Source organism: Phyllobates terribilis, unplaced genomic scaffold (assembly GCF_046119375.1).
Source record: "Phyllobates terribilis strain yellow unplaced genomic scaffold, ASM4611937v1 Scaffold_435__1_contigs__length_1562282, whole genome shotgun sequence".
Classification (NCBI taxonomy): Eukaryota; Metazoa; Chordata; class Amphibia; order Anura; family Dendrobatidae; genus Phyllobates; species Phyllobates terribilis.
In genome coordinates, this window is record NW_027363195.1 from 1,390,519 (window position 1) to 1,413,760 (window position 23,242).

General features: G+C 46.4%; 1 long non-coding RNA gene across 1 annotated transcript; it reads left to right on the forward strand.

The window, feature by feature from the left end:
- Positions 1-6,615: 6,615 nt before the first annotated feature.
- On the forward strand, positions 6,616-7,725 carry LOC141228003 (uncharacterized). The gene is made up of 3 exons (XR_012294931.1): positions 6,616-6,725; positions 6,842-7,056; positions 7,458-7,725. It is a non-coding gene; the product is annotated as an uncharacterized lncRNA (long non-coding RNA).
- Positions 7,726-23,242: the final 15,517 nt, after the last annotated feature.

Here is a 23,242-nt window from a genome sequence, read left to right on the forward strand (position 1 = left end):
ATCCTCAAAAAACCCTCCCTTGACCCATCCTCTCTGACTAGCTATCGCCCCATATCACTTCTCCCCTATGCCTCAAAACTACTGGAACAGCACGTCCATTTTGAACTGTCCTCCCACCTCTCCTCCTGCTCCCTCTTTGACCGCTTACAATCTGGCTTCCAACCGCACCATTCTACTGAAACTACCCTGACTAAAGTCACCAACGACCTACTAACCGCCAAATCCAAGCGACACTATTCTGTCCTTCTCCTCCTGGAACTGTCATCTGCCCTTGACACAGTGGACCATTCCCTATTACTACAGACTCTCTCATCTCTTGGTATCAAAGACTTGGCCCTATCTTGGATCTAGTCATACTTAACAGACAGAACCTTCAGTGTTTCTCACTCACACACCACCTCCTCATCTCGCACCCTATCTGTCGGTGTTCCCCAAGGTTCAGTCATAGGACCCCTGCTCTTCTCCATCTACACCCTCGGCCTGGGACAGCTCATAGAGTCCCACGGCTTTCAGTATCATCTCTATGCTAACGACACACAGATGTACCTCTCTGGACCTGGTATCACCTCCTTACTAACCAGAACCCCACAATGTCTGTTCGCTATCTCATCCTTCTTCTCTGCTAGATTTCTAAAACTTAACATGGATAAAACAGAATTCATCATCTTTCCCGCATTTCACTCAGCCCCCCCATCTGACTTTGGTGCCACAGACCCATATGGGTGCATGGATGGACTTCTTCACAAGAGGCCCTCACTACATTCACACACCTCCACCTTATACCAGCAGAGGGAGCCCTGATAGGGACATATAAAGGGAAGGTGGAGCCAGGCAGCTCAGTTGGTTAGTCAGAGTCAGTCTGAGTTTAGTCAGTGCTCAGAGCAGAACAGAGCAGTCAGACAGAGAGAGTCTGAGAGCGTGCCGATGCTCAGAGAGCGGTGAAGACGCAGCACGTCAGCTGCCGAGTAGTGACGTCCCCGAGTGTGGCCGACGGCGAGGAGGAAAGGAGAGTGGAACCAAGGGGGCAGAGGAGCATAGTAAGCTCACCCCGTTATACATACCGGACTCCGGGTCCGTGCCTACAGGGACCCTTTACACCCAGTAGGGTCAACCGGAATCCCAGGAGGACTACAAGTCCCTGGCAAAACTTGAAAGCTAGACACACACAGGACCAGGAACCACGAAGGCCCCGACGTCCAGGGAAAGTGGTTACCAACCGGAGGTCCTACTTCTGAGCAACAGGTGAAGTAACACATAATCTAGGCCCAGTTGCAGGCTGGCCAGGAGCATACACAGAGGCAAACACGGATCAGGAGGCCGCCTTATACCCGCTCACTGGGGCGAAGTCCTGAAGTGCACCTATCCTATGGAGTACCCTGGACCATACCTAACAATTGCATGAGTAAAGGTAACAAAGCAAATTCCCTGTCTCTGTCCGTTACTCCTACTGCGCCATCGTTCCCCCTGCACCACAACGCCCAGCGCAACCTGCATCGTTTACACTGCCCTGAGGCCTGCTCCACCTGTGGGGAGCCGTTCCATCTCTAGCTGCCCTAACATCTGCCTCAGAGGACTGTTGCAGTGCTGGTGATCCTCACCAGGTACCACAGGTGGCATTGTGGCGCCCCTGAGGGTTCAGTCGCCACAGAGATACTGCACCTCACCCAGAGGTGTGGTGTCTTCCTTCTCTCGGGTAAGATAGGTGTGCTGCACGGAACCCCAAACACCCACATCCAACACTACACCACTCCAGGCCAGCAGGAGGAGCAAGTTGCAATGTAGTTTCTGCTGAGCCCCGACCCTGGCTGGAGTAGGGGGGAATCCAAAGGTAGGGGGAACCAGTAGTGGGTGTGGGTGGAGGAAGCAGATACAGGAAGCACTTATACAGTAGGTATATAATAGGAAGCCATATTTGGAGTTGAGGTCAGTTAGTGAAGACTGTCTGGGAGCAGAGGCTCAGTCAGAACTCTGTTCCGCAAGTTAGGGCTCAGGATAGAGGCCCCGGAGTGGAGCAGGGAGTAGGCTCCATTCTCCAAAAAGGATCCCAGGGGGTACGGCGCGTGCAGGACGGCACCCGTATGCCCCGCTCCTGCCAGGTGTCAGGAGGGATCGGTTTGCTTCATTCTAATCCCCAGGGGGTCAGGTTGGTCCCGGATCCGACGTACAGGAAGGACTTCAGCATACCCCAGCGGGATTGAGAGTGGGCAGCGTAGGGCAGCGGTGAGAAGGACCAAGTGTAAAGATGGTCAAAGTAGGAACACGAGAAAGTGGGGTTCTGCCAGGCACTAAGCTGCTTAAGGAAGGACTGAACCCCTGCCTGGTGAACGCAGCGCGACGCGGGAGGCCTTCACCTGTAAAGTGCACTTGTGAATTGCCTAAGAACTGTAAGTAAAACCTTGGACGACTGCATCGAACAGCCTCTGTCTGTTTCTTCACCGGCGCCATTTTCCATCACCGCACTACAACGCCCAGTGCACCATTCATCTATTTACACTGCCCTGAGGCCCGCTCCGCCTCTGGGGAGCTGTACCATCTTTAGCTGCCTTGACATCTGTCTCAGAGGACCTTCACCAGACACCACAGGTGGCGTCACGAACTCTCTGAACTTCTACTAATAATTGATACCCCTTTGAGCACTGACCGCCCTGGGCCAGCCACCGTGATAACCCTGGCGATCAGCTGCAGGCCCCCAGGGGCGAGTCAGCGTCACAAAATGTCCCTAACAATTATATCCCCTTTTTGCACTGACCGCCCTGGGTCACGAACCGGGCCAGCCACCGTGATATCCCCCCTGCAAGCAGCCATAAGGCCCGGCTGCCGAGTACCCCATGGCCCTGGGGGCGAGTCATATCCATCAAAATCAATGGCTGTCCACTTTCCCCAGTCCCATAAGCTCGCTGCCTCAGGGTAACCCTGGACTCTAACCTCTCCTTCAAACCACATATCAAAGCCCTTTCCTCTTCCTGCCGACTCCAACTCAAAAACATCTCCCGGATCCGCATATTCCTCAACCATGAATCTGCAAAAACACTAGTGCACGCCCTCATCATCTCCCGCCTCGACTACTACAAAATCCTGCTCTGTGGCCTCCCCGCTAACACTCCCGTACCCCTCCAATCTATCCTAAACTCTGCTGCCCGACTAATCCACCTGCCTCCCGCCTACTCCCCAGCCTCTCCTCTCTGTCAAATGCTTCACTGACTCCTCATTGCCCAGAGACTCCAGTTCAAAACCCTAACCGTGGCATACAAAGCCATCCACAACCTTTGTCCTCCATACTTCTGTGACCTAGTCTCCCGGTACACACCTACACGCAACCTACGATCCTCACAAGATCTCCTTCTCTACTCCCCTCTTATCTTTTCTTCTCACAATCGCATACAAGATTTCTCCCGTGTATCCCCCCTACTCTGGAACTCTCTACCCCAAAGCATCAGACTCTTGCCTACTGAGGAAACCTTCTAAAGGAACCTGAAAACCCACCTCTTCCGAAAAGCCTACAACCTGCAGTAATCATTGCTCCACCACACCGCTGCATGACCAGCTCTACCCTCACCTACTGTATCCTCACCCATCCCTTGAAGATTGTGAGACATCGCAGGTAGGGTCCTCTCTCCTCCAGTACCAGTTTGCCATTGCGTTTTTGTTCAAGATTTTTGCAATTGTGTTTGCTATGTATACCCCCTTTTTCACATGAAAAGTGCCAAATAATAATAATAATAATGTGCCACAGACAGTGTCCTGGAATCTCCTCCATGCTCTGGAGACTGTGCTGAAAGACATGGCAAACCTCTTTGTTATCCTTTAGGCACTGGACAACCTGTGCAACCTGAATGGGCTGCAGATACCGCCTTATGATAGCAGTATTTACAAGAACTCATGCAAAATGCAAAACTAGATACTATAATACCATTCCATTTTTGGGGGCTGTCTTATTTTTGTCTCTCTGCTTCAAATTTCACAAAAAATTGGATTTTCCAGAACCCAAATTTTTGCAATTCAATGCTCATTAGGCATCAAGAGACATCATGACATCACTGGGTGATGCTCAACAGGACGTCATTTAAGTCCCAGTGAGCACTGGAGGTTCTGAAGAGTGAAGTCAGATGGGAGAAAGGGAGTAAGCGAGCCAGCGGAGGACTGGGCAGAGACAGGAGAGGTGCAACATAAGTATATTGTACTTCTTTTATAACCTGTCTGTTTATTGTGCCCTGCATTCTGGAGAGACCTCAGAGAGAAATAGAAAGATTTTGTTACATGCACACCGCTAGGTTTAGATAGGGGCGAGACAGGTTTCATGAATTCTTTGGAATCCTTGGGGAACTGTTTATTCAGGGCGACCATAGACCATGTGCTGCAGCTTCTCTCAGTCATACAGGGGTACTTGCCCTCAGGCACAGACATGTAACTGGATTCACTTGCTGACCAGACACATTTGACACGAGTCCTCATGAACAGTTAAACAGTTGCATTTAATGAAGCCGCATGTGACGCGCCCCCTGGGCCTTGGGGTACCCGGTGCCGGGCCGGTAGATGCTGGGGGATGTCACAGTGGTGGTGACTCGGTCCGTGACCCAGGGCGGTCAATAAAAGGGGTTTATTTATAGGGGATTTATAGTGTTTGTATAAAGTTTGTGACGCCACCTGTGGTATGCGGCTACAGGAAGCCGCCGCTGCAGAGCAGGTCCTCTGGAGCTGATGTTAGTGCAGCAGGGATGGTGTGGCTCTGCACAGGTAGAGCTAGCTCCAGGGCAGTGTGGATGTTATAGGTGGTGCTGGGCGTTGTAGTGCAGGGATTGATGGCGCAGCAATAATCAGTCCACAACTTAATTGTTAGCAGAGTATTAATCCGCGTGACATCCAGAGTTTAGAACACAGAATGTAGGATTATTCATATCCAGCATAGGCACAGCATGGAGTCTGGTGTTACTGCAGCATGAGGAGAAACAAAACATATAACAACAATACAGGAAGAGAAGGAGGGGGCATCCTGTCTGTGTGAGTTGTTTTTTTTTTAAAACACAACTTTGTTAACAACCTCACAATATGCACAACATATGAAACAGCACACAGTAGTTGTTGCAATACACATACAGATTAATATGTATTATTCCAACACCCCCACTCAACAACTACTTATCCTCTTAGTCCCATTGTGGTTCTCAATTCTTGGAACCTAGCTCGTGGCAATGGCTTTGTCATAATGTCAGCTACCATCTTATCAGTTTCACAATAGACAAACTGAATTATGCCACGATCTATCAAATCACGTAGATGATGATGTCTGACATCAATGTGCTTGGTTCTAGCACTGATCTTTTCACTGCATGCAAGTTTAATGCATCCTTGGTTGTCCTCATAAATTACAGTCGGCTGAGTTGACGGTTTGCCAAGATCGTCCATCAATTGTCTTAGCTAAATAACCTCCTGGCTTGCATAGGCTGCGGACACATACTCCGCTTCTGTAGATGACAAGGCAACAGACACTTGTTTCCTACTAGACCAGGAGATTGAACTTTCTCCAACTTTAAACAAGTATCCACTTGTGGATTTACGATCACGCGAATCACCAGCCCAATCCGCATCTACATAGCCGGTAAGTTCTAGATCTCCTGCTGCAGATAGTTTTAAATTTACATCTTGCGTTTCTTTCAAATATCGGAGAAGTCTCTTAACAGCATTCCAGTCTCTTTGGCGCGGTTTTTCCACATATCTGCAAAGGATTCCAACTGTTGTTGTGATATCCGGTCGAGTCATAGTTGATATGTATAGAAGTGCCCCCACTGTCTGACGATATTTCTCATTGTTAGGCAACAGGTCATCTTCTCCTTCCAGCTTCAGGTAGGATGGTTCCATTGGGGTTGATATACCTTTGGCCTCTGACATTTTAAACTGATTCAGAATCAAATTAATTTTTGCACTTTGGTTTAGAAGAAAACTTCCATCTTCCTCTCTCTGGATTTGGATTCCTAGATAATATGTCACACTTCCAAGGTCTTTTGTTTCAAAGTGCTGATTCAGAATTTCAGTCATTTTTCCAATTTCTGCGTCGTCTTGATGAACAACAATCACGTCGTCCACATATAAGAGAATATACATCCACTTTCCATCTGTATATTTTGTGTATAAGCACGGATCTGCTTGACCTCTTATATCCTTCTTCCAACAAGACTTAACACTAGAACTACTGATGGAGTCATTTTGACTCCTTTCGTTTTTTATTTCTCTTCTGTGACTACATTTTTCAGAATTCCGGTTTGAAACTCGGTGACTTTTCCTCAAATATGATGTGAAAAAAGATTTTGTGAGAATAAATAATTTTGGTGAAAAATTTGTGCGTTTTTTTCAAAATTTACCAAGAACTATTGAAGGGAGTCATTTTGACTCCCTACTATATTTTGAGGTCCTTTTGTCACTAAATGTTGCTATAAAGTTTTGTGCATAATTTTTTCACTCTGTCTTATTTACCCTGATGTTCATATAGATGTAGTTCAATTTACATGTCAACTTTTCACATTTTCCTTGTGTTTTACCTGCTTGTATTACTGTGTAATGCTGAACAAAATAGCTTGTTTACTCTAGGCTCTTATCTTATGCTAATGAAGGGTGGTGTTTTTCTAAGGTCCTAGCAGGAGACAGTATTCTGGATAGTAACTTTACTTTCAGTTCAGCTGAAGAGACAAAGAGAACAGACGCAGACATACGAGCTCTGAAGACTCATACAGGTATGAATTGTTATGAAATAGTTTAGCTGTCTGTCAACTGATTCAGCCCACCTACTTTTGAAGGTGGCAGAACAGTTATTATTTCTTTTAGTTTTCATTTCATTTCTATTTTTCAGCAGGGAACTATATAGAATTATGGAATTTGTGAGGAATATGGAGAGAAGACATTTGATAAAGCCTCAGGATATTCTGGCTACTTTGCAATCCATACCGGAGGATGAATCGGAATCCGAATTGCAGGAACATGTATTTGATTCTGACAGTGATGAAGATTTCATTCCTCAGAACATATCAAGTGAATCTGAAGACTCAGAAGGAACAAATCCAGAAGGTAAGTAGTTATGTGTATTTATTTGTTCTTCCACACACTGAGTTAGGGCCTGTGCACACTAGCAGAATTCTGGCTGAATAGCCATCTGGATATTCTTGCCGCAATACAGGCCGTACCTGCCCGCTCATGCCTGAAGCTCCGCTCCGAACCCCGGGCTGGAGCCGCTGTCAGGGACAGAGCAGCGCTTGCTTACGCGCGAGCACGGCTCCGTCCCAGACAGCGGCTCCAGCCCGGGGTTCGGAGCGGAGCTTCAGGTATGAAACTCCGCTCTGTACCTGAGCGGGCAGGTACGGGCCGGATTGTGGTGAGAATATCCGGTCGGATATTCCGCCGCTAATCCAGCCAGTGTGCACGGACCCTTACAAAACAAAAATTCTAAATATTCATCAACTTTTTTACAGATATTCCAAGCACATCAACTGGGGATCGGGCTCATGCAGTTATGTTGCCTCGTGACCATCCTCCTGGTCGTGGACAGAAAAAATCAGCAAAACGTCCCAGAAATGAAAGAACAACAGATAACGATGGCGGCGAAGGTAATGCAACAACAAACACCAGAGAAGGCGAATCTGAAGGAATACTAGTTTCAGCGGATGGTATTCAATGGAAACCTGTTGAAATTGGAGAACACTTGCCTGGTAGGCGTGACAGCCAAAATATTCTTCGAGAAGCACCTGGCCCTACAGGATACGCCAGAAGAAATATCATTATCGATAGTCCTTTGAGCGCATGGCGTTTATTTTTTGATTCATATATATTGACACATATAAAGAACTGTACGCTTGCAGAAGCATGCAGGAACAATAATTTACAGTTTACTCTATCTGATGAGGAGCTAGATGCATTCATTGCGATATTCTATGCTCGTGGAATATCTGGCACGAACCGTCACTCGATTAGCAGTATTTGGTGTAATGACTGGGGAATACCGTTTTGCAAAGCGACAATGTCTAGGGACCGCTTTGTTGAAATTATGAGGTTTCTCAGATTTGATGAGAAATCTACTCGATCGGAGAGACTGCAAACGGACAAGTTTGCTCTATTTTCTACTGTGTGGGACAGGTTTATTGAAAATTGTATTGCGTGTTACAAACCTGGCCCATACATAACGGTGGATGAGCAACTTTTCCCAAGCAAAACTAGGTGTCCATTCACGCAGTACATGCCTTCCAAACCAGATAAATATGGCCACAAATATTGGCTAGCTGTTGATAAGAGGAGCAAATATCTGGCAAATGGCTTCCCTTATCTAGGCAAAGATGACACACGCCGTGCTGAGGACCGTTTAGCTGACCATGTGGTAATGAAGTTATTGGACCCGTTTTTGAAAAAAGGTCGCAATGTTACAACCGATAATTATTTTACTTCAGTAAAATTAGCTAAACAGCTAAAAAGCAAAGGAACAACCATCGTGGGAACACTGAACAAGATAAGGCGAGAAGTGCCTAAAGAAATAAAATCCATGAAAGAGGAATTGTACAACACTAAAGTGTTTAGAAATGAAGACAATTTTACACTTACAGTATATCAAGGAAAGCCCAACAAAAATGTTGTCATTTTGAGTTCCGTCCATCCAGATGTTGTTGTTGCGTCTGATTCCGCTAAAAAAACTCCAGAAACGGTAAAGTTTTACAATGAAACAAAATATGGAGTAGATGTAGTGGATCAGATGGCACGAAAATATACCACACGAACATGCACAAGGAGATGGCCTGTTCATGCATTTGAAAATGCCTTAGACTTTGCGGGTATAAATGCATGGATAATATTCAAGGAGATTACCCACCAAAAAATGTCACGCAAGGCATTTTTGCAAACGCTTGTGAGAGAGTTGAGTGGTCCTTATGTCACAGATAGGGAAAAGGGTTCCACGTCCCAAGTTTCTACATGCTCAGAAGTGATGGTTCAATCAAAATTTTGCCAGATCAAAGAAAAGTGCAAGAAAAATAGATCTGTCGGAAATTGTAAGACTTGTGGTAAGTCTTTGTGTGGGCAATGTACTGCCATAAATCAAAGGCAATGCCTAAAATGCGAAACACCAAATGTTTAGAAGGTGAATTCTGCGCCATATTTTCATTTTTATGCTCCTCCACCTACATTTTCTCTGCTTTTTGTTCTTCAGTTGTTGTTTATATGTGTGCACTTGAATAAAAAAAAAGTTTGAAAAACGTCTATTATAATTATTGTTATTTTCTGTAGAAAAATAAGAAAAGCAGAAAAAAAACAATCAAAAGCATTACTGTTGGATCTCACAATAATAATACATTACAAAAAATATAATTATTAATAAATAACCACAAATGAAACTCTAAAAATAAACGAAAACAAGCAAGGAGTCAAAATGACTCCTTTCAGTAGTTCTAGGCGGGGTCACGAGTCCAGTAGTCCTAGTGTTAATTCATCTTGGTGTTCCATGCTCTTGCTGATTGCTTAAGACCATAGAGAGATTTTTGTAGTTTGCAAACAAGATTCTCTTCACCTCCTTTTACATAACCTTCAGGTTGAGTCATGTATAAGTCCTCCTCAATGTCACCATTTAAAAAGGCAGTTTTTATATCCAAATGTCTGACATACATCTTTTGTACAGCAGCTACAGCTAACAAAGCTCTGAACGTGGTCTGTTTAGTGACTGGAGCAAATGTAGCATCGTAATCTTCGCCATACTTTTGAGAATATCCTTTTGCGACCAACCTTGCTTTGAATCTGTGGACTTTACCTTCAGAGTCATATTTGGTTTTGAAGACCCACTTGCACTTGATTGCCTTTTTGCCCTGTGGTAGCTTGGTGAGTTTCCAAGTTTGGAGTTGATGAAGCGATTTGATTTCCTCATTAGCGGCATCGATCCACTTTGTTCTTTCATGGACAGGTAGTGCTTGCATTTCATCCCATGACTGCGGCTCTGATTCAGGTAGTGTCTTGACAATGTAGGATAGACGTTTAGCTGGTATACCTTTGTTTGATCTTGACGATCTCCTGATTTCAGATTCACCTGATTTTTCTGTTGTTCCTTCATTAGTTGAAGAATCCAGCCAGACCTCTACATCCTCTTTGTTGCTGTCTTGTAATTGTGACTTCAGCTGGACTACTGGCGTGATGTCACAAAACTTAGGTGATACAAAGTTTTCATCAATCACTACATCTCTACTTATTGTGACCTTGTTTGCTTCTGGGTGTAGAATCCTATAACCTTTCTGGGTTTCGCTGTAGCCTACCAGGATACCTTCCTTAGCGTGAGATTCCCACTTAGTTCGCTTTTCTTTGGGAACATGTACAAATGCTTTACTTCCGAATATTCTTATGTGATGTAGTTTTGGCTTTCTGCTATTCCATTGCTCAAATGGAGTTTTCTCTGTAGCTTTACCTGGTAGTCTGTTCTGAAGATAGCAAGCTGTCATGATTGCTTCACCCCAATATGCTGTGGGCAGATTTGCATCAAATAACATGCTTCTTCCACTTTCACATAGTGTTCGGTTCCTTCTTTCCGCGACACCATTTTGCTCTGGGTTGTACAGTACAGTGGTCTGAAATAGGATTCCATTTTTCTTGAAAATGCTCTGTGTCTCATTACTTGTATATTCAGTCCCATTATCTGCACGTAGAATCTTTGGCATTCTTCCAAATTTATTATATACTTCAGCTAGGTATATTTCAAGTTTCTCTGGAACTTCCTTCTTGCTGTGAAGCAGGTGGACAACTGTATATCTTGAATGATCATCAATAAATGTGAGAAAATATCTCTTCTTCCCTGGAGTCAGAGTGCTCATTGGACCACAGACATCTGTGTGTATTAAATCTAGTGGCTGTGCTGTTGTTGTACTAATTCTCTTAGGAAAAGCTTTCCTAGACATTTTCCCTTTGATGCAGCTAGTACACTTCATTGTCTGGTTACATAGATCAATTGTAATATCCTCAGCTAGTTGCTTTTGGACTAACTTTCTTATTGCTTCTGGGTCTCTGTGTGCCAGACGCCTATGCCACACATGTATACAGTTTTTATGCTCTTCTTGTTGCGCTGTATACACACACTCTTTGCATTTCAGCTGATAAAGTTCATCTGTGATGTTTCCCTCTGCTAGTGAGTGGCCTTCCTTTGAGATGATGCAGTTATCATGCTTAAATGTAACTTCATTTCCTTGTTTTGTGAGTTTCTTCACAGATAGTAGATTACTTTCAAGACTAGGCACATACAGCACATCCTTTACTGGGATCTTCCTGCTTTGTGTTGGTGAGATTTGACAATCAATATAACCATCTCCTATGCCTTCTGAAGTCATGTACTGACCATTAGCCATAATAACTTTCTCTGATTTACTTTGGTCAAGCTTAGAAAAGAAGTCTCTGTTATTAGTCATGTGACTAGTTGCTCCAGAGTCTATACACCATGCATGCTTTGATGTATTTGCACTGACAGTAAATGCAGTAAATGCAGTTTCAGTATTCACAGAATCATTTTCTCCAGATACAGCACTTTTAACCCTTTGATGACTGCTTTGCTTTTTCAGCTGATTCATTCTAGCTTTCCAGACTCTGCAGTCAGCTTTCAAATGTCCTGATTTCTTGCAAACAAAACATTCACGTGTTTCTTTTGTGTGCTTCCTGTTATCAGTTAGGTTTTGTGTCTGTAAAGCAGATTCTGTGCTGCATATCCTACTGTTTATATCTTCTGCCTTTCGCTTATATTCATCTATGAGCTTCCTCCTGACATACTCCAGTGTAAGCTCATCATCTGGACGCGCATCTAGTGCGGTTACAAGCGTATCATAGCTCTCTGGAAGGCCACTAAGCAGTAATGCGGCCACATGAAAGTCCTTTAGATCTTCCCCAATGCCTCTCAGGCGTTCTACAACTTCCAGAACACTTCTTATGTAATCCTGCATATCATGGTCTTTCTGTAACTTAGACTGGTACAGCTTTCTCATGAGATAGAGCTTATTGCTTAAATTTATCCTCTCATGTACCTTTTGCAACTGCTCCCACATTTCCTTTGCAGTATTACATTTACACACATGCACAATCTGGTCATCATCTATACTGAGTGATATGGTACTTTGTGCTTTCTGATCCATCTCTGTCCACTCCTGTGGCACTGGGTCAGGTATAGGCTCCTGTGTGTATTTCCACGTACCTTCTCTTATCAGCAGCATTTTCACTTTGAATTTCCAGGATTGATAATTCTGGTTAGTGAGACTTGGCACTGTAAATTTCATGGAGCTGCTGCTGGTGGCCATCTTTGCTTCTTCTCAGTTTGCTGTCTTTCTTTCTTTTCTTTCCTCTGTGTTCTGGGAACTCTGGGGACTCTGGTACATCTGGTACATCTGGGCCCATAACCTGTTAGCAGAGTATTAATCCGCGTGACATCCAGAGTTTAGAACACAGAATGTAGGTTTATTCATATCCAGCATAGGCACAGCATGGAGTCTGGTGTTACTGCAGCATGAGGAGAAACAAAACATATATCAACAATACAGGAAGAGAAGGAGGGGGCATCCTGTCTGTGTGAGTTTTTTTTTTTTAAAACACAACTTTGTTAACAACCTCACAATATGCACAACATATGAAACAGCACACAGTAGTTGTTGCAATACACATACAGATTAATATGTATTATTCCAACATTAATGACGGTTTCCTCTTATCTTTACTGCTGGTGAGTAGACAAGCCGGGACTAGGGTACTGGCTAAAAGTGGAAGTCCGGGCAGCCTGGAAGCAAGTAAAGAATCGCCTTGCCAGGTGAAGTTGGAGGCCTTCCCTTTCCAATAAACTCTTTGGCCCTGCTACTTGTAGCTGTGCGGTGGCCCTCGTCCCTGAGTGCAACGGTTCTGTGCTCACCCGTATGGCAGGCAGCTCGGGCCTTGCTGGTGCGTCGCTCCCACGTGGCGGTGCTGGGCCCTGTAGTGCTGCTGAGCCTCCGGGCGTCTGATGGGGCCAGGAGACCTGCAATCTCGTGCCCTCCGGTTTCTGCTGCTGGGCCTTCAGTGCCCCACAGCCTCGGACTGTGGTGTCCGGTTCTTCTGTGCCGGTCCTTCTGGGGTGAGCTGCCGCGCAGCTCCAGTCCCCAGCTCCTCTCTCTTCGATGTCCTGACTTCAACTCCTCACACTAAGTCTCACTAACCCCGCCTCCAGATCCCAGTTGCCAAGGGGAGGAGCTCCCCTTGCTGGTCTGGAGCCAGGAACGTGTTGCGTGCTTAGCAAAACCTGATTAGGGGACCCCTACTTACTTCCAGGCATGGCATCACCTCTTGTGAGGGAGGCAATGCCACTGTGGCAACCGGACCCCTGGGGTGCCACACATGGCCAGTGCAATTTAAGTCTCTTGAGCAACAGATTCCAGTAACAAACAGTTTCATCTTAAAGGCACATTAACAAACAGTCTGTCTTACTAGCACAGTACATCACAGATCAAGTCTCTTTAGCAGCACACTTCTATGCCCCATAACAGTAATGATCCCACCAGCAGTCCCCGGTCCACTGTGTCATAGGCTTTAGCCTCTAGTGCAGTGAGGTACGAGGGATGGTTAGAACGCAAGGATGAGTCCAGTCCTCAGATGTGGTGTTCAATCCTTGCTTCTGCTAAACAACAGTTAACTCCTTTCTCCACTACTTTCTCTTGTAGATACCACTAGCAATTAAAAGGCAGTCACAGTGGGAGAGTCCCAGAACCCTCATCAGCCTGGTGAAGAGGTCTGTATCTTTTAAAGGGTTTGTCCACTACTTTCATATTGATGCCTTATATGTAGAATAGGGCATCAATGTATGATCGTCTGGGGTCCTGCACCCGACACCCCTGCCGATCGGCTGTTATTGGTGGCGGCAGCCGCCGGCAGGAAGTGCTTACCTGGCCATCAAGTTACAGTGGCCAGTGCTTGTTACTGCACATCTGCCTTCTATTCAATTCAATGGGAGGTGGATGTGCAGTATCCCGCGGCGGCCACTACAGATGGACGGCCAAGCACCGCAGGTAAGCACTTCTGGCCGGCGGCGGCACCGATGACAGCTGATCAGCAGGGGTGCCGGGTACGGCATCACGGCCGATCATACATTGATGACCTATCTTTTGGATAGGGCATCAATGTGAAAGTAGTGGACAACTTCTTTAAGCTCGCTCTCCAGCTCAGAACTGACACTACCCAGTCTCACTGGGGCAGTCCTGACCACTCCCCTTAGCTGCACCCTGTTAACCCCCCTAGTTGCTGGATGCTTAAAGCGCACCTGCCAGCAGGATTGTGCTTAGTAAATTACATAGACTAACAGGTGGACTCCGTTACACTGAGTAAAATGATACCTTTCATGATGAAATCCGTCCAGCGGTTCTTTTATAATCTTTATTTTCAGTTCTGCCATAATGATATGCATGTGCTCTGGTGCTCTCATTATGTATTCATGTATTCCTATCTCTGGCCTCTGACAGGTCACTGTGCTTTCAGTGACCTGCCTACTATTTTAAATACTGACTGTGTAATTTCCCTGCCCATGTGAAATTTACATATCCCAAAATGGCCGCCCGATGCCCGCGCAGTAGCATCTTTCGGTTGCCGAGAGATGCTACTGCGCACATGCGGCGCCATATTTCTGCACCCACGCTCTTTTTCCAAAAGCAAAATGGTGCTTGTGCGTGCGCAGTAGTATCTCTTGGCAACCGAAAGTTGCTACAGCGCATGCGTGGGTGTTGGGCGGACATTTTGGGATATGTAGATTTCACATGGGCAGAGAAATTACACAGCCAGTATTTAAAATAGTAGGCAGGTCATTGAAAGCACAGAGACTTGTCAGAGGCCAGAGATAGGAATACATGAATACAGAAGCAGAGCACCAGAGCACATACATATCATTATGGCAGAACTGAAACTAAAGATTGTAAAAGAACCACTGGACGGATTTCATAATCAAAGGTATCATTGTCACCCACCTGACAGTGTATGTAGTTTACTAAGCACAATTCTGCTGACAGGTACGCTTATCAACACCTTATGTAATATCTACCTGTCACACTCTTCCCTCCTTTTTGAATGTCGTCCTCGACGTTTGCCTTCTACCTGGTTACCTTAACCAGCCTCTTGGAGTTGTGGTAGTTCTCCCCTAACTATCCTCAGATAGTGTTCCCCCAATACTGCCTCTTTACTTAAAGGTGAGTTGGTAATTAGGCACTATGGACCCCTTTAAGCAATTTACACATACAGCACACTTACCCTATCTACATCTCTTGTCAATCGGTCTCCTGCAAGAAATACACAGATTTAACCACAATTTTAACCAACAACTATTCTTCAGCTGGAGCTTTTTGCTCGTCTTCAACCGGCTCTCCCTAACTACCACTAAACATTTTTCAAATTCAAGTGCAAAAATGTTAAATATAGCATAGTCTTTGTAAAATATTTGGCATGAAATAGAACACATATATTCAACACAACCCATTTTCTTGAGAGAGTGCGCCACTTTAAGAACACAGTCCTTTGTTTCTTAAGGCACGGGGTCCTCGGTCCTTCTAGGTAAGGACCCTGGAACAGGCAAGGGAGACAGTCCTTTAAAACGGGGGCAGAAACAATGTCCGTTTCTTGTAAACATCCAAGGCACAGTCCATAAAGTGAAATTTGGAAAACAGTTCCTGGACAGGATATGGCACAGTCCATAAGTTGAGAGTGAAGACTCCCCAACTCGCTTGAGGTGCCCGCATATCCAGCAGAAAAGGACACAACAGGTGCAAATGAAAAAAATAAGGCAAAACCAAAAATAAATATCAACTTGTCCAGCTACTACCGTAGTTTTTAATATACCATAGGCCTATCCGGCCTTAACAGGGAAGCAGTAGCGGTCCTTCTACTGTGGTCACAGTCTCTGGTGGCTTTACCAGCCTTCAAGGAAAGAACACATCACATTACCTAGGCAGAGATGAGGAACTATCACTGGAACACGGCGTGCAACCAACACAACTCGGTGATTTTTTTTCTTTTTGAGAGAGAGCAACACTGTCCTAGTCCTTTTTATTCTTTGGTTGGCACCAGTCCACAGTAAATGGACACTGCGCGGCATTGATAGTGGGGAGTTGAACTGATGCTGGGAGGGGTTCCTCTCTTGCCACCCCAGCAGAAGTGGCCCCCTCCTTGGTTGTGGCCTGTGGGACAGGTTTGCTCTCCCAGTTGGGACGAATCCTGAAGCGGGGCCCAGTAGAGATGGGGAAGAATCCTCTCATTTGACACGAAGCTCTTGGTTCTTCTGCATCTGCCCAATCCTCGGGGTGGTACTACTCCATTTCAACTATGCGGGAGACTGAAATGGCGTACCAGCCCCGAGGTCCCCACATCTTTAAGAATCTGACCTTGTCTCCTGGCCAGAGACTCCGGGTCCGTCCTAGGGCATAATCCCTCTCCACCGACCTCCTGTTGACAAATATGTCCAGGCGAAGCCAAATCCCTTTAGCTGATAAAAATTTATGACCGTACCTCTGATCATCCGATCCTCCAGGCAGTCCCTTCCCGGGTACTTTCTCCACTCCTGGGCACACTCCTCCATCCGTCTCTTCTCCTGGATGATCTTTTCTTTCCATGCAGCCAGGCGTTGTTGGAAGTTGTATTCTTCCTGTTCTTCTTTGGAGATGATGGGCACAGGAACAGACCTTTCAGCCTGGCCAGGCTGAGCAACAACATCGGCAGGTGGTGGGATAGGTGCCCCCGGTGGAGTAGGTAGTAGGGTAGGTACTGGTTTCCTGGTGTTGATAGGCAAGGGGAACGCATATGACTCCTGTTTCCTCCAGGCCCCCATCCTTTCACCTCCTCTGGCTATCCAGGCTATATCATGTATTTCCCGGATCCATCCCCTCACTCCCCCATACTTGGGATTCACACAGTAGGCCCTAGGGGGTAAGAATGGACCCCGTGGAGGTGGCAGTTTGGTCATCCACTGCTCTCCAGGTAATGATAACAGAGAGTAATCCAACTCCTCTTCCTCCGCTGGCGGCTTTACGACCGGTCCCTGCTTGGTGGTGACCATCATATGGGTATGGAATGAGGCCGGGGGTTCCCTCACCCTTGCGCTGGGTGAGTGGCGGTCCGAGCGGATCATCACTACTGGTATCAGTTGGAGAGCGGGGGCTAGTGACTCACCGGCAGGAACACAGAGCGCCGCCATCTTCCTTCCGGTCCCACTGTGCACGCTGGTCCCGACCAGAAGTCCCGTCCCTCTCTCGAGAGCGGAAGACGGGGCGGACGTCACGGCCCCAGTGGTGGCTTCCAGTGCGGTGGGCCGGGTCACGGTCAGGGTACCTGTGGGCAGCAGGTCCTCCGGTGAGTCCGGTACTGGTCGGAATCGTTCTGGAACGAGCAGCGGTCCTTCAGGTGGGTCCGGTGCTGGGCAGGATTACGCGGTGGCCTGCGGCGGGATGACAGCCGGGGCTCCGGACATCGGCTCACGGTCCACAGTTGGTGGTGGGATGGGCACAGGGTCCGACGGCAGACCTCGGGGTCCCAACTCCTGCCTTCGGGCTGCCTCCGGATTCTGATGAGGCGGTGCGGCCGTGCCCTGGCCTGGCTGGGTATTGCCCGGTACCTCGCGGTTGTGGGTGAGGTGATGAAGGGCTGCGTCCTCCCCTGCTTCTCTTCTTGCTGCAGACTGCTGGGACATAGCACACCTTCCTAGCTCCGACATACTGGCAGGCACTATGACTCGCACTCTCCTCTCCTTTTCACTCCTGACCAGAATGGAGTTCTTCTGGCCAGAAGAGCTCCAGCTCACTCTTACTCCTCCTCCTCTGGGACAGTACCTCACTGGCCATTGGTCCAACATGCTGGTGGTTGGGGTGTCTTTTCTCTGAGGCCAGCCTTCCCCAGCTTGTTCCACTGCAGGAGGTTTGGCCCTGTTTGGCGCTCTTTTATCATATACTCCTACAAGATGGGATGTCCTTCTTCTTCCCCACTGTGCTTTTAACAAAAACAGACACCATTTTAACTGTACAACATGTGTCAAGTCTTGCATTTTGCAGGTGCCTGTTTCTCTGTATTTTATCTCCTTATTTCTTCCCAGTCATCACTGGCTGTCTTCCCTTTTCACTGGTATACCAGGGTTGAATTGAGGTGCTTTGCTGCTATGTTTTTCCAGACACTTTGCCTCTTCTCCCTCCTATACGCTAATTCCCGCTCAGGACTCCCCGTACGGGCCACCAATGTTACGTGCACACCGCTAGGTTTAGATAGCGGAGAGACAGGTTCATGAATTCTTTCGAATCCTGGGTGAACCGTTACTCAGGGTGACCATATACTGCAGTTTCTCTCAGTCATACAGGGGCATTGACCCTCAGGCACAGACATATAGCTGGATTCACTTGCTGACCAGACACATTTGACACGAGTCCTCATGAACAGTCGCATTTAATGAAGCCGCATGGCCAGTGCAATTTAAGTCCCTTGAGCAACAGGCTCCAGTAACAAATAGTTTCTTCTTAAAAGCACATTAATAAACAGTCTTTCTTACTAGTACAGTGCAGCACAGATCAAGTCTCTTTAGTAGCACACTTCTATACTCCCACAACAGCAATGCTCCCACCAGCAGTCCACGGTCCACAGTGTCACAGGCTTTACCTTCTAGTGTTGTGAGTAGAGATGAGCATTGTTCTACTCGAACTGTTCGCCAATCTCAAATTCGAGCTGTTTTGGGCGGTGTTCGAGCCGTTCGGCGAACACGAACAATTTGAGAAAAATTCGGCTGTTCGAGGTTATGTTCGATAACTGTTCGTGCACCAAAATCATAACTGGATTTTTTCTCAGTAATGATGAAAATTAATGTTAATACGCAGTTTGAGTGTACAGCGGGGTGGGGGGAGGGGCAGGGGATGGATCTCTGCAGGAACAATGAAGATCTCCATTTTTTTTTCTCTTTCCCGCATTTGCAGTGGGGAGGTGCAATCTGTCAGCCTATCAGCAGCGCACACACGGAGCGAAGTGCTTTTTTTCACACAAGCAAGGGCATGTGTCATTGGCAGTGTATGTCACATGTCCTTGCCCTATAAGACCAAGCCATTTTCCCCGTCGCCACCATTTTCTCACTGCTGCAGCTGCGTGTTAGACGGCACCGCTGTTGCTGTGTGCGCTATACCTTGTTAATTTCAAGCCAATTTTCGCACAAATATACAGATAGCTTGGGAGTAGGGAATAGTTGTGATTGCAGTCCTTTTAAGGACTAGGTTACAGCATTTCCTACGACTTTTATCAGGCAGGTCTGTGCTCTTAAATAGATAGATTGTGGGAGTAAAGACTAATTGTAATTGGAGTCCTTTTCAGGACTAGGTTACATGAGTTCCTATCAGTTTTTGCCAGGCAGGTCTGTGCCAGTGCTGTGCAAGTTTTTTTCACAGCATTTGGCTGAATCTAGCAAAGCTAATCCTTTTTGGCCTATTGCAGAGTGTGTTAGTCAGTGGAGTAGCCTATCTGTGTTGCAAGATATAACATCTGTGTATAGAATACCAATTTTTTTACTGCACCTAGTGAAGTAAAATCTTTTGGGCATAGCATCATTCTATTAGTCCATCTATACTGACCTCCATCAGGTTGCAAACTGAATATAATTTTTTTCTGCATCTAGCTCTGAAAAAATATTTGGGCTTCTAGCAGTGTGTGGGACTTGGTCTATTAGTCCATCTATACTGACCTCCATCAGGTTGCAAATTAAAAATAATTTTTTTCTTCATTTAGCTCTGAAAAAATATTTGGGCTTCTAGCAGTGTGTGGGACTTGTTCTATTAGTCCTTCTATACTGACCTCCAGCAGGTTGCAAATTGAATATAATTTTTTTCTGCATCTAGCTCTGAAAAAATAGTTGGGCTTCTAGCGGTGTGTGGGACTTGGTCTATTAGTCCATCTATACTGACCTCCATCAGGTTGCAAATTAAAAATAATTTTTTTCTGCATCTAGCTCTGAAAAAATATTTGGGCTTCTAGCAGTGTGTGGGACTTGGTCTATTAGTCCATCTATACTGACCTCCATCAGGTTGCAAATTAAAAATAATTTTTTTCTGCATCTAGCTCTGAAAAAATATTTGGGCTTCTAGCAGTGTGTGGGACTTGGTCTATTAGTCCATCTATACTGACCTCCATCAGGTTGCAAATTAAAAATAATTTTTTTCTGCATCTAGCTCTGAAAAAATATTTGGGCTTCTAGCAGTGTGTGGGACTTGGTCTATTAGTCCATCTATACTGACCGCCATCAGGTTGCAAATTAAAAATAATTTTTTTCTTCATTTAGCTCTGAAAAAATATTTGGGCTTCTAGCAGTGTGTGGGACTTGTTCTATTAGTCCTTCTATACTGACCTCCAGCAGGTTGCAAATTGAATATAATTTTTTTCTGCATCTAGCTCTGAAAAAATAGTTGGGCTTCTAGCGGTGTGTGGGACTTGGTCTATTAGTCCATCTATACTGACCTCCATCAGGTTGCAAATTAAAAATAATTTTTTTCTGCATCTAGCTCTGAAAAAATATTTGGGCTTCTAGCAGTGTGTGGGACTTGGTCTATTAGTCCATCTATACTGACCTCCATCAGGTTGCAAATTAAAAATAATTTTTTTCTGCATCTAGCTCTGAAAAAATATTTGGGCTTCTAGCAGTGTGTGGGACTTGGTCTATTAGTCCATCTATACTGACCTCCATCAGGTTGCAAATTAAAAATAATTTTTATCTGCATCTACAGTACCTCTGAAAAAATATTTGGGCTTCTAGCAGTGTGTGGGACTATTTGTATTAGTCCATCTATACAGACCTCCATCAGGTTGCAAATTCAAAATAATTTTTTTCTGCATCTAACCCAGCCAATAGTTTTGGCCTAATACCACAGTTTGGCCACTCAGCTCTGCTCGGTTACCATCCATTGTTTTTTTGTGCAAACAACTCCAGAGTTGTGAATTAGTTAACCACCAAAATGAGTGGAAAAAGGCCTGCTGCTGGTGGAAAGGGGAATAGGCGTGTTGGGAAGGGGAAAAAAGGTTGTGTCCGTGGGGTAGGTGTTAAAGCAACAGTAACATCTGCAGAAGAAAGACCATCTTCCAGCCAAACTAAAATGTCTACTTCTTTTAGCGGACAATGTGATAAGATCCCTTTCTTACGGCCACGCCAATCGCTACAAATTCCAGATGAGGCACAAAAACAGCAGGTGCTTCAACGGATATCAAGTGCTCCTTTAAGTGGGCTCTCCTCCACATCAACTTCAACATCACAAATACTCCAGTCCTCAAAGGTGTCACCCAAATCGCACTTGCTTCCTCACAGCTCCCAAATCTCCAGCTGCCCGTCTGAGTATGAGGTAGAACAGATGGTTGAGTCTGCAGAGCTGTTTACTCATACTATAGCCTGGGAATCAGAGGTCGACTCCAGCGCTTCTGTGAATCCAGACGAGGAAATGATCTGCACTGATGCCCAGAATCTTTATGAGTCGGATCCAGGACCAGACGCAGAAGGTTCTGACCATAATGTAGACCCTCATTCCCAAACTGTAACTCCTGTTGGTGGAGACAATGAGGAAGACGATGATAAGACTCAAATACCTGATTGGAGCGACAACTTTAGTTTTTTGTCAGGGCAGGAACAGGTTGGCTCTGAGGACGACGGGTGTGATAACGCACAGGGTGATGATGATGAGGTCGGAGATCCCACTTACTGTCAACCCACAGTCAGCCAAGAGATGAGGTCAGCAGAGGAGGTGGAGGAAGATGCTAGTGACGACGAGGTCAGGTTGCGCCTTCCTGGACAGAGACGTAGTACTGGAAGCACGTCAACAACTGCATCCTCAAACACAACTCTGCCTCTCACCACAAGTCGTGGTGGCTCTTCAGGTCGCATGGGTGCTAAGCCTTGCATAGCCTGGGCATTTTTTCAGATCGATAAAGATGACCCAACTCGTGTTATCTGTAACATTTGTCAGCAAAAGCTAAGTAGAGGCCAAAAAATACATAGTTTGAGTACTTCATGCATGAACCGGCACATGGACATGAAGCATAAGTTGCAGTGGGAAGCTCAGTGTGCTACAATGCGGCCTAGCCGGCCGGGCCAATCACCGTCTGCCATATCTTGTGCATCCGCGGCCTCTTCATCCTCTGTGACTGGGGGGACAGCAGTCACACCTGTTTTGGGGCGCAGACCTGCCACCTCTTTACCCGCAACAGCCAGCGTGATTGGCAGGTCATCATTTTCTTTGGAGGTGGTAACACCAGCTGGTGTTGAGCGCTGTCCGACATCGATAGCACCACCTTTGGATCAAGGCAACCTAACATGTCCGCCTGCATCTTCCTCACAGACCGGCAGTTTGCCGGGGACACCCTTATCAACCCCGTCTAAGCACAATAGCCAGCCCTCGGTCCCTCAGATGTGGACAAGTAAAAGACCATTTCCTCCTAGCCATGAGAAAGCTAAGAGGTTGAATTTCACCATCTGCAAGCTCTTGGCTACAGAAATGCTGCCTTTCCGCCTGGTGGACACAGAGGATTTTCGAGACCTTATGTCCGTCGCAGTGCCCCAGTACCAGATGCCCAGTCGGCACTACTTCTCAAAGAAAGGTGTGCCTGCGCTCCACCAGCTTGTCGTACACAACATCACCGCTTCTTTGAGAAACTCTGTGTGTGACAGGGTGCATTTCACCACAGACACTTGGACGAGTAGGCATGGACAGGGGCGTTACATGTCGCTGACTGGGCACTGGCTAACTATGGTGACAGCAGGACAAGGGGCTGCTGTCCAAGTCTTGCCGTCCCCACGAGTTGTGCGTCAATCCTCTTTATGTCAAAGTTCCTCCACTGCTTCTGCCTCCTCAACCTCCTCTCGGTCTTCCACCTGCACCCAAAGCCTGTCTGGTCATGCCACAAGCTTTCTAACTGCGCAGAAGGGATCCTGCACACCTCCTTACTATGCTGGCAGTAGGGCTCAACGTCATCAGGCGGTTTTTACATTGAAATGTCTGGGAAATGTGAGTCACACAGCTGAGGAGTTGTGGTCAGCTCTGGAGAACCAATTTCATGAATGGTTGTCTCCACTGGACCTGAAACCAGGGAAGGCCGTGTGCGACAATGCTGCAAACCTGGGTGCGGCCCTTCGCCGGGGCAATGTCACACACGTGCCTTGTATGGCTCACGTGTTGAACCTGGTTGTCCAGCAATTTTTAGCCCACTATCCCAGACTAGATGGCCTTCTGCAGAGGGCACGGTCGCTGTGTGCTCA